At 39.8% G+C, this 9,885-nt stretch overlaps 1 protein-coding gene and 1 long non-coding RNA gene across 2 annotated transcripts in view; one reads left to right on the plus strand and one right to left on the minus strand.

Moving 5' to 3' along the window:
* Window positions 1-7,079, plus strand: part of LOC135573902 (uncharacterized) — a 7,431-nt gene extending 352 nt beyond the window's left edge. Inside the window, exons 1-3 of the long non-coding RNA XR_010464989.1 lie at window positions 1-203; window positions 6,251-6,328; window positions 6,924-7,079. The exon at window positions 1-203 is cut by the window's left edge and continues 352 nt beyond it. This is a non-coding gene — a long non-coding RNA (uncharacterized LOC135573902). The remainder of the gene's footprint in view (window positions 204-6,250; window positions 6,329-6,923) is intronic.
* LOC115127306 (TPA-induced transmembrane protein) overlaps window positions 1-9,885 on the minus strand; it is a 259,290-nt gene that overhangs the window by 242,791 nt on the left and 6,614 nt on the right.

A 9,885-nucleotide genomic window follows, 5' to 3' on the forward strand; every position in this document is an offset into this window, starting at 1 on the left:
ATTAAATGTTCGTTATTGAATATAGCCTACTGTCTTGAGACTGATCAAGGGTAAAATCGTCTCATAGTTCCGGGTTTGTGGAAAGTATTCCCGAGTATTGTAATAACTTGAGAAACATGGACAGCATCGAGTTACAGCCGGTTCAATGCCCTGTAAGCCTTGACAACAACAATCACCATGCTGAAAATACCTCTAAGCAACAGGTGAGTTTAAATCGAATCGATTAATGCCATATTCATAAATAGAAAGAAAAGGGTAGGCTGTTATTGAAAGTCGACAAGTTTCGGTTCAGTTGTAGGCTACGTCAACCTTGAGAACACAACGCAGCTTTTCAAATGCACAAAAGTCCAATATGGTGTATTGCAGACCGACATTCGGCGCGTTTCTTGAATTGGGCGTTCCTTGATGTCAGGAAACGCCCATCTGTGCATGCCATCGTTCAGTTCATTGATACCTGCTGTTGGTTGGTCAGTTCAGGTTTTATGTTACTGATGTTTTGTACCATTGTGACTACAATTACAGCTCTATCTAGTTGTCGATCTGGGATAACAGTTGTTGACAACAGTAGCATTGTTGCTAAACCTAACCCTTTCTTAACCTTAATCAGTCACCTAACCTGCCACGTTAGTTCTCCCTAACCTGCCACATTAACAAACCATCAGTGTTATGAGACTAATAGTTTCTCGACACAGATGATTTGATTACATAGCAGGTTAGGATGATTAAAGTGGCAGGTTAGGTGAATTAGCATGGCAGGTTAGGTGAATTAGCATGGCAGGTTAGGTGAATTAGCATGGCAGGTTAGGTGAAAAGAGGTTAAGGTTAGGAAAAGAGAGAGGGTTAGGCTAAGCTATAAATGCTACAGTTGTCATCAACTGTTGTCCACGACGCAAAAGAAAGGGCCACGGACCAAATAGCGAGCATCAATGCATGTACTTTCACATCAAGAAACGGCGATTTCAGAAAACTGCAATTCCACCCTTCTCCAAAGATGGTGAACATAAGGGCCTAAATAAGACCTGCTGCAATGCCGAGGTCGGGAGATATTGGGTGAACATTTTGAATCTGTTTCCTGAAAATCCTGTTACCTGCCACGTATCGATCATAGGATGCAGAGATGGCGAATCGCATCTCTGCATGTCTGGCAGACATATCCGTGTGGATGACGGATCACCACCTCAAGCTGAACCTCGGCAAGACGGAACTGCTCTTCCTCCCGGGGAAGGACTGCCCGTTCCATGATCTCGCCATCACGGTTGACAACTCCATTGTGTCCTCCTCCCAGAGCGCTAAGAACCTTGGCGTGATCCTGGACAACACCCTGTCGTTCTCAACTAACATCAAGGCGGTGGCCCGTTCCTGTAGGTTCATGCTCTACAACATCCGCAGAGTACGACCCTGCCTCACACAGGAAGCGGCGCAGGTCCTAATCCAGGCACTTGTCATCTCCCGTCTGGATTACTGCAACTCGCTGTTGGCTGGGCTCCCTGCCTGTGCCATTAAACCCTACAACTCATCCAGAACGCCGCAGCCCGCCTGGTGTTCAACCTTCCCAAGTTCTCTCACGTCACTCCCGCTCCTCCGCTCCCTCCACTGGCTTCCAGTTGAAGCTCGCATCCGCTACAAGACCAACGGAGCTGTGAGGGGAACGGCACCTCAGTACCTCCAGGCTCTGATCAGGCCCTACACCCAAACAAGGGCACTGCGCTCATCCACCTCTGGCCTGCTCGCCTCCCTACCACTGAGGAAGTACAGTTCCCGCTCAGCCCAGTCAAAACTGTTCGCTGCTCTGGCCCCCCAATGGTGGAACAAACTCCCTCACGACGCCAGGACAGCGGAGTCAATCACCACCTTCCGGAGACACCTGAAACCCCACCTCTTTAAGGAATACCTAGGATAGGATAAAGTAATCCTCTCACCCCCTCCCCTGAAAAGATTTAGATGCACTACTGTTCCACTGGAGGTCATAAGGTGAATGCACCAATTTGTAAGTCGCTCTGGATAAGAGCGTCTGCTAAATGACTTAAATGTAAATGTAATAGGATTGTATAATGTCCTATATAGTTCTAAGTTAAAAAAATATATATATATATATATATAAAAAAACTAAAATGTCACATTTCATTACCGCATTTTGTGAAATTAGGGAACATTTACTTTCCGAACATTTCCAAATGAGGGATTTAGAGTGTTTACAAACACCTTCCTTACAAATCTCCTGCTAAATTAGTGTAATTAGGGATAAGAACAATTAAACAACACCTCTTGGAAACATTTGGAGTCCAGTCTGTCATATTATTAAACATGAATACTGTTAGTCTACATTGTTGACTTGTTGCATTGGGTCCCTAATGATACGTCTATTTGTCACCCCGTTATACAAGATGGTATTTGTTCACCAATGGTTTCTGATGCAGCCATACAGGCCTTATGATGGGGTTTATCAATGATTCATTAACCTTTAAAAGATATGATTTAACTCATCTTCCACAGGTATGTAGATAAGAGGTAAGAATGAGACATTTTAGTTAACGATGTCTCCTAGTCTAAAAGAGATTATAGTTACTGATGTCTCCTAGTCTAAAAGAGATTATAGTTACTGATGTCTCCTAGTCTAAAAGAGATTTTAGTTAACGATGTCTCCTAGTCTAAAAGAGATTTTAGTTAACGATGTCACCTAGTCTAAAATATATTATAGTTACTGATGTCTCCTAGTCTAAAAGAGATTTTAGTTAACGATGTCTCCTAGTCTAAAAGAGATTATAGTTACTGATGTCTCCTAGTCTAAAATAGATTATAGTTACTGATGTCTCCTAGTCTAAAATAGATTATAGGTACTGATGTCTCCTAGTCTGAATGAGATTATAGTTACTGATGTCTCCCAGTCTGAATGAGATTATAGTTACTGATGTCTCCTAGTCTGAATGAGATTATAGTTACTGATGTCTCCTAGTCTGAATGAGATTATAGTTACTGATGTCTCCTAGTCTAAAAGAGATTATAGTTACTGATGTCTCCCAGTCTGAATGAGATTATAGTTACTGATGTCTCCTAGTCTGAATGAGATTATAGTTACTGATGTCTCCTAGTCTGAATGAGATTATAGTTACTGATGTCTCCTAGTCTGAATGAGATTATAGTTACTGATGTCTCCTAGTCTGAATGAGATTATAGTTACTGATGTCTCCTAGTCTGAATGAGATTATAGTTACTGATGTCTCCTAGTCTGAATGAGATTATAGTTACTGATGTCTCCTAGTCTAAAAGAGATTATAGTTACTGATGTCTCCCAGTCTGAATGAGATTATAGTTACTGATGTCTCCCAGTCTGAATGAGATTATAGTTACTGATGTCTCCTAGTCTGAATGAGATTATAGTTACTGATGTCTCCTAGTCTGAATGAGATTATAGATACTGTTGTCTCCCAGTCTGAATGAGATTGTAGTTACTGATGTCTCCTAGTCTGAATGAGATTATAGTTACTGATGTCTCCTAGTCTGAATGAGATTATAGTTACTGATGTCTCCTCGTCTGAATGAGATTATAGTTACTGATGTCTCCCAGTCTGAATGAGATTATAGTTACTGATGTCTCCCAGTCTAGTGTAAAAGTGTATATGATCTTTCAGAAAGATATCAACTCATTCTGCCTCCCTGTAAAAACTGTGTTAGGATTCGTCTCCTGCCCTGGTTGTGGGTGGAAAGACCGTAAGAACGGTAGCTGAAAACCCACTACTCTGGGGACACCACCATGACGTGCGTGGTCAAACATGAACCCAATCAGACTCACCGCGATGCTGGCACGATTTGGACTCATAAACCCCTTAGAAGGGGTTTATGAGCTACAGACTTGAATTCGTCTATTGTTTTCTGAATCCATTGGTAGCAACATTTTTAACAGGTTTTTAACAGGCGGATCTTTGTTTTTAATAGTTTTGTGTTCTGTTCTACATGAGGTCCTGCTTGTCCTGAAAGGGAAATGGTACAAACACATCCATAGTGGAGCTAAATATAAGGGCTGCAAATGCAGATAAATCACATTCATAGTGGAGCTAAATATAAGGGCTGCAGATGCAGATAAATCACATTCATAGTGGGGCTAAATATAAGGGCTGCAAATGCAGATACATCACATTCATAGTGGAGCTAAATATAAGGGCTGCAAATGCAGATAAATCACATTCATAGTGGAGCTAAATATAAGGGCTGCAAATGCAGATAAATCACATTCATAGTGGAGCTAAATATAAGGGCTGCAAATGCAGATAAATCACATTCATAGTGGGGCTAAATATAAGGGCTGCAAATGCAGATAAATCACATTCATAGTGGGGCTAAATATAAGGGCTGCAAATGCAGATAAATCACATTCATAGTGGGGCTAAATATAAGGGCTGCAGATGCAGATAAATCACATTCATAGTGGGGCTAAATATAAGGGCTGCAAATGCAGATAAATCACATTCATAGTGGGGCTAAATATAAGGGCTGCAGATGCAGATAAATCACATTCATAGTGGGGCTAAATATAAGGGCTGCAAATGCAGATAAATCACATTCATAGTGGGGCTAAATATAAGGGCTGCAAATGCAGATAAATCACATTCATAGTGGGGCTAAATATAAGGGCTGCAGATGCAGATAAATCACATTCATAGTGGGGCTAAATATAAGGGCTGCAGATGCAGATAAATGAAAGTCAGATAAATCAATGTCAGATAAATGAAAAGCTGATTTTTTTGGGGGGTGGGGCTGGGGTCTCGGGACTCATACGGTTAACATTGATTGACAAGGCATGAGTTCAGAGTCATCAATCTTCATCAAATTAACTAACTCAAAACAACACAGCCTGGTCTCTGTTTTGTTGAAACCTTCTATCACCCAAGGATTTATTGAAGGATAAACATGATCAGATTAATAGTTATGTGTATTGTATTGATGTATAGTTTTACCCAGTGGTTCCTGATCGGTGAAAACAACCAGCCTGCTGTGAATGAGATGTAACTTGAGAGCCTCTATACCATTGAACAAGGACTTGTCTGCTTCGCAGCATTAACAGAGAGGATGCCATGTCAGGACAGGCAAAGGCATCAGAACTCCCACTACATAATCACTGTATTTTGCCCAGTAACAACTCAAGGATGTTTCTTTCTGCTCACATTGATTGCTCCATAGTTTCATAATGTCATTGATTGTTGCCACAGAAGTGCCAGACATTGTTTTGGCAACATTCACTTGTCTTGCAATCCAGAGTCATACAGTTGTCCATGACCAGAGGACATTCTTGCAGAAACGTACATGTGTTTCAGTTGGAACATGCAGCCAGGTGGACAAACATTTGATTTGGCTTCTGCATATCATTCAGGGAGTGGAATAAAAACTTGGCTCCTGTAAACATCCTCTCACATATCCTTTTCAAAGACATTCAGCTCATAAGTACCTTTTTATTTAGGCAGAACAAGTATTCAATTAGAATGTCCATTAGAACATTAGAATGTCCATTAGAACATTAGAATGTCCATTAGAACATTAGAATGTCCATTAGAATGTCCATTAGAACATTAGAATGTCCACTAGAACATTAGAATGTCCATTAGAACATTAGAATGTCCATTAGAACATTAGAATGTCCATTAGAATGTCCATTAGAACATTAGAATGTCCATTAGAACATTAGAATGTCCATTAGAACATTAGAATGTCCATTAGAATGTCCATTAGAACATTAGAATGTCCATTAGAACATTAGAATGTCCATTAGAACATTAGAATGTCCATTAGAATGTCCATTAGAACATTAGAATGTCCATTAGAACATTCGAATGTCCATTAGAACATTAGAATGCCAATTAGAACATTAGAATGTCCATTAGAATATTAGAATGCCAATTAGAACATTAGAATGTCCATTAGAATATTCATTAGAATGTCCATTAGAACATTAGAATGTCCATTAGTATATTAGAATGTCCATTAGAATATTCATTAGAATGTCCATTAGAATGTCCATTAGAACATTAGAATGTCCATTAGAATGTCCATTAGAATATTAGAATGTCCATTAGAACATTAGAATGTCCATTAGAACATTAGAATGTCCATTAGAACATTAGAATGTCCATTAGAATGTCCATTAGAATGTCCATTAGAATATTCATTAGAATGTCCATTAGAATATTCATTAGAATGTCCATTAGAACATTAGAATGTCCATTAGAATGTTTGTATAATTCCATATTCCATATTGCAGATGACTTCAGGTAATAGACCTATGCTGACCACCAATGACGCAGCAGAGGAAGGAAACCCCCTGCTTTCTCCTGAACAGGTGGGTCATCACTGCCATTTGGTGGCTGAAGTACTTTCTCCCTCAGCAACACAGTGGCCTTCTTGTATACAGCACAGGGAAAGACATGTCTAGTCTGCTGTTGGAAGGACTACTGTCTAATTGTAACCACAACCACATCCTCACTGTCATAAGTGTCATTGTAGCAGTGATGGTGCAGTATGTAAACAGCCAAGGGGGTGTGGTGTCAGGGAAGTGGCACATGACTAAAGGAACATCTGACTTTGATGAGAAACAGAAAGTGAAAATGAATGTTTTCAGTGTGCATGACAGACAGACAGACAGACAGACAGACAGAGACAGACAGACAGACAGAGACAGACAGACAGACCACTCTGATGAAGGTGAGTGATTAGTAGTGATACACATGATAATATCTGAAGTGTCAATGTGAAGGAACTAGGTTTCAAAGTTGAACAAGGAGCAGGTCAGGTTTCTCATTCAGCGTTAGGCTGGGTTGGCTTGCTACAACATCATGATATCACGATATAACATTCAGGGTAAGACAATAACCCTGTCTCCACATCATTGTTTCGTGTTGTGGAGGAAACTGACGTGTGTGGTGTGTGTTTCTCAGGTTCCTGTCGATAATGGCGGGCATCATCGGATTGATGGACAAGAGGTCAACCAAGAGTCGATCTCTCTCAACGTACAGAACAGCATCGCCAGCAAAGAAATGGTACTAAAGCGTCACAGCTTTTCATGTCTCTCTCAACAAATCCAGGATCTTTGATTCAAATCGAAAAATGTTAACATCTCATTGTTGTTGGTGGGTGACCATGCAGATGGTGTAACTCTGAGAAATGTTCACATCACCAAGCCACTTCTTTGCAGTGCTAAGGAAGTGGTGAAATACATGTATAGATCCTGTCTGTAAAGAATTCTAGTCACAGAATCCTCAGCATGCGTTGTCGTATCTGTTCTTCACCAGACTGTGGTTGGCTTCCATCCTGTCTTTAACACAGTTAGGAACAAGTTAACAGCAGGTAACATTTAGGTAACAGGTATCAGTGAGACAGTAGTTAGGTACCAGGTAACATTTAGGTAACAGGTAACAGGTCACATTTAGGTAACAGGTACCAGGTAACATTTAGGTAACAGGTAACAGTGAGACAGTAGTTAGGTACCAGGTAACATTTAGGTAACAGGTAACATTTAGGTAACAGGTAACATTTAGGTAGCAGGTAACATTTAGGTAACATGTAACATTTAGGTAACAGTTAGGTAACAGGTAACAGTGAGACAGTAGTAAGGTAACAGGTAACAGTTAGGTAACAGGTAACATTTAGGTAGCAGGTAACAGTTAGGTAACAGGTAACATTTAGGTAGCAGGTAACATTTAGGTAACAGGTAACAGTTAGGTAACAGGTAACAGTGAGACAGTAGTAAGGTAACAGGTAACAGTTAGGTAACAGGTAACAGTGAGATAGTAGTTATGTACCAGGTAACATTTAGGTAACAGGTAACATTTAGGTAGCAGGTAACATTTAGGTAACAGGTAACATTTAGGTAGCAGGTAACATTTAGGTAACATGTAACATTTAGGTAACAGGTGACATTTGGGTAACAGGTAGCATTTAGGTAGCAGGTAACATTTAGGTAACAGGTAACATTTAGGTAGTAGGTAACATTTAGGTAGCAGGTAACATTTAGGTAACAGTTAGGTAACAGTTAGGTAACGGTGAGATAGTAGTTAGGTACCAGGTAACATTTAGGTAACAGGTAACAGTGAGATAGTAGTTAGGTACCAGGTAACATTTAGGTAGCAGGTAACATTTAGGTAGCAGGTAACATTTAGGTAACATTTAGGTAACAGGTAACATTTAGGTAACAGGTAACATTTAGGTAACAGGTAACATTTAGATAACAGGTAACAGTGAGATAGTAGTTAGGTACCAGGTAACATTTAGGTAGCAGGTAACATTTAGGTAGCAGGTAACATTTAGGTAGCAGGTAACATTTAGGTAACAGGTAACATTTAGGTAACAGGTAACATTTAGGTAGCAGGTAACATTTAGGTAGCAGGTAACATTTAGGTAACAGGTAACATTTAGGTAGCAGGTAACATTTAGGTAACAGGTAACAGTTAGGTAACAGGTGAGACAGTAGTTAGGTAACAGTGAGACAGTAGTTAGGTAACAGGTAACAGTTAGGTAACAGGTAACAGTTAGATATCAGGTAACAGTTAGGTACCAGGTAACAGTTAGGTAACAGGTGAGACAGTAGTTAGGTAACAGTGAGACAGTAGTAAGGTAACAGGTAACAGTTAGCTAACAGTGAGATAGTAGTTAGGTACCAGGTAACATTTAGGTAGAAGGTAACAGTTAGGTAGAAGGTAACAGTTAGGTAGAAGGTAACAGTTAGGTAGACTTCTTTGCAGTGCTAAGGAAGTGGTGAAATACATGTATAGATCCTGTCTGTAAAGAATTCTAGTCACAGAATCCTCAGCATGCGTTGTCGTATCTGTTCTTCACCAGACTGTGGTTGGCTTCCATCCTGTCTTTAACACAGTTAGGAACAAGTTAACAGCAGGTAACATTTAGGTAACAGGTATCAGTTAGACAGTAGTTAGGTACCAGGTAACATTTAGGTAACAGGTAACAGGTCACATTTAGGTAACAGGTACCAGGTAACATTTAGGTAACAGGTAACAGTGAGACAGTAGTTAGGTACCAGGTAACATTTAGGTAACAGGTAACATTTAGGTAACAGGTAACATTTAGGTAGCAGGTAACATTTAGGTAACATGTAACATTTTGGTAACAGTTAGGTAACAGGTAACAGTGAGACAGTAGTAAGGTAACAGGTAACAGTTAGGTAACAGGTAACATTTAGGTAGCAGGTAACAGTTAGGTAACAGGTAACATTTAGGTAGCAGGTAACATTTAGGTAACAGGTAACAGTTAGGTAACAGGTAACAGTGAGACAGTAGTAAGGTAACAGGTAACAGTTAGGTAACAGGTAACAGTGAGATAGTAGTTATGTACCAGGTAACATTTAGGTAACAGGTAACATTTAGGTAGCAGGTAACATTTAGGTAACATGTAACATTTAGGTAACAGGTGAAATTTGGGTAACAGGTAGCATTTAGGTAGCAGGTAACATTTAGGTAACAGGTAACATTTAGGTAGTAGGTAACATTTAGGTAGCAGGTAACATTTAGGTAACAGTTAGGTAACAGTTAGGTAACGGTGAGATAGTAGTTAGGTACCAGGTAACATTTAGGTAACAGGTAACAGTGAGATAGTAGTTAGGTACCAGGTAACATTTAGGTAGCAGGTAACATTTAGGTAGCAGGTAACATTTAGGTAACATTTAGGTAACAGGTAACATTTAGGTAACAGGTAACATTTAGGTAACAGGTAACATTTAGATAACAGGTAACAGTGAGATAGTAGTTAGGTACCAGGTAACATTTAGGTAGCAGGTAACATTTAGGTAGCAGGTAACATTTAGGTAGCAGGTAACATTTAGGTAACAGGTAACATTTAGGGTTAGGTAACAGGTAACATTTAGGTAGCAGGTAACATAACATTAGG

This window comes from Oncorhynchus nerka, linkage group LG11 (genome assembly GCF_034236695.1).
Source record: "Oncorhynchus nerka isolate Pitt River linkage group LG11, Oner_Uvic_2.0, whole genome shotgun sequence".
Taxonomy (NCBI): Eukaryota; Metazoa; Chordata; class Actinopteri; order Salmoniformes; family Salmonidae; genus Oncorhynchus; species Oncorhynchus nerka.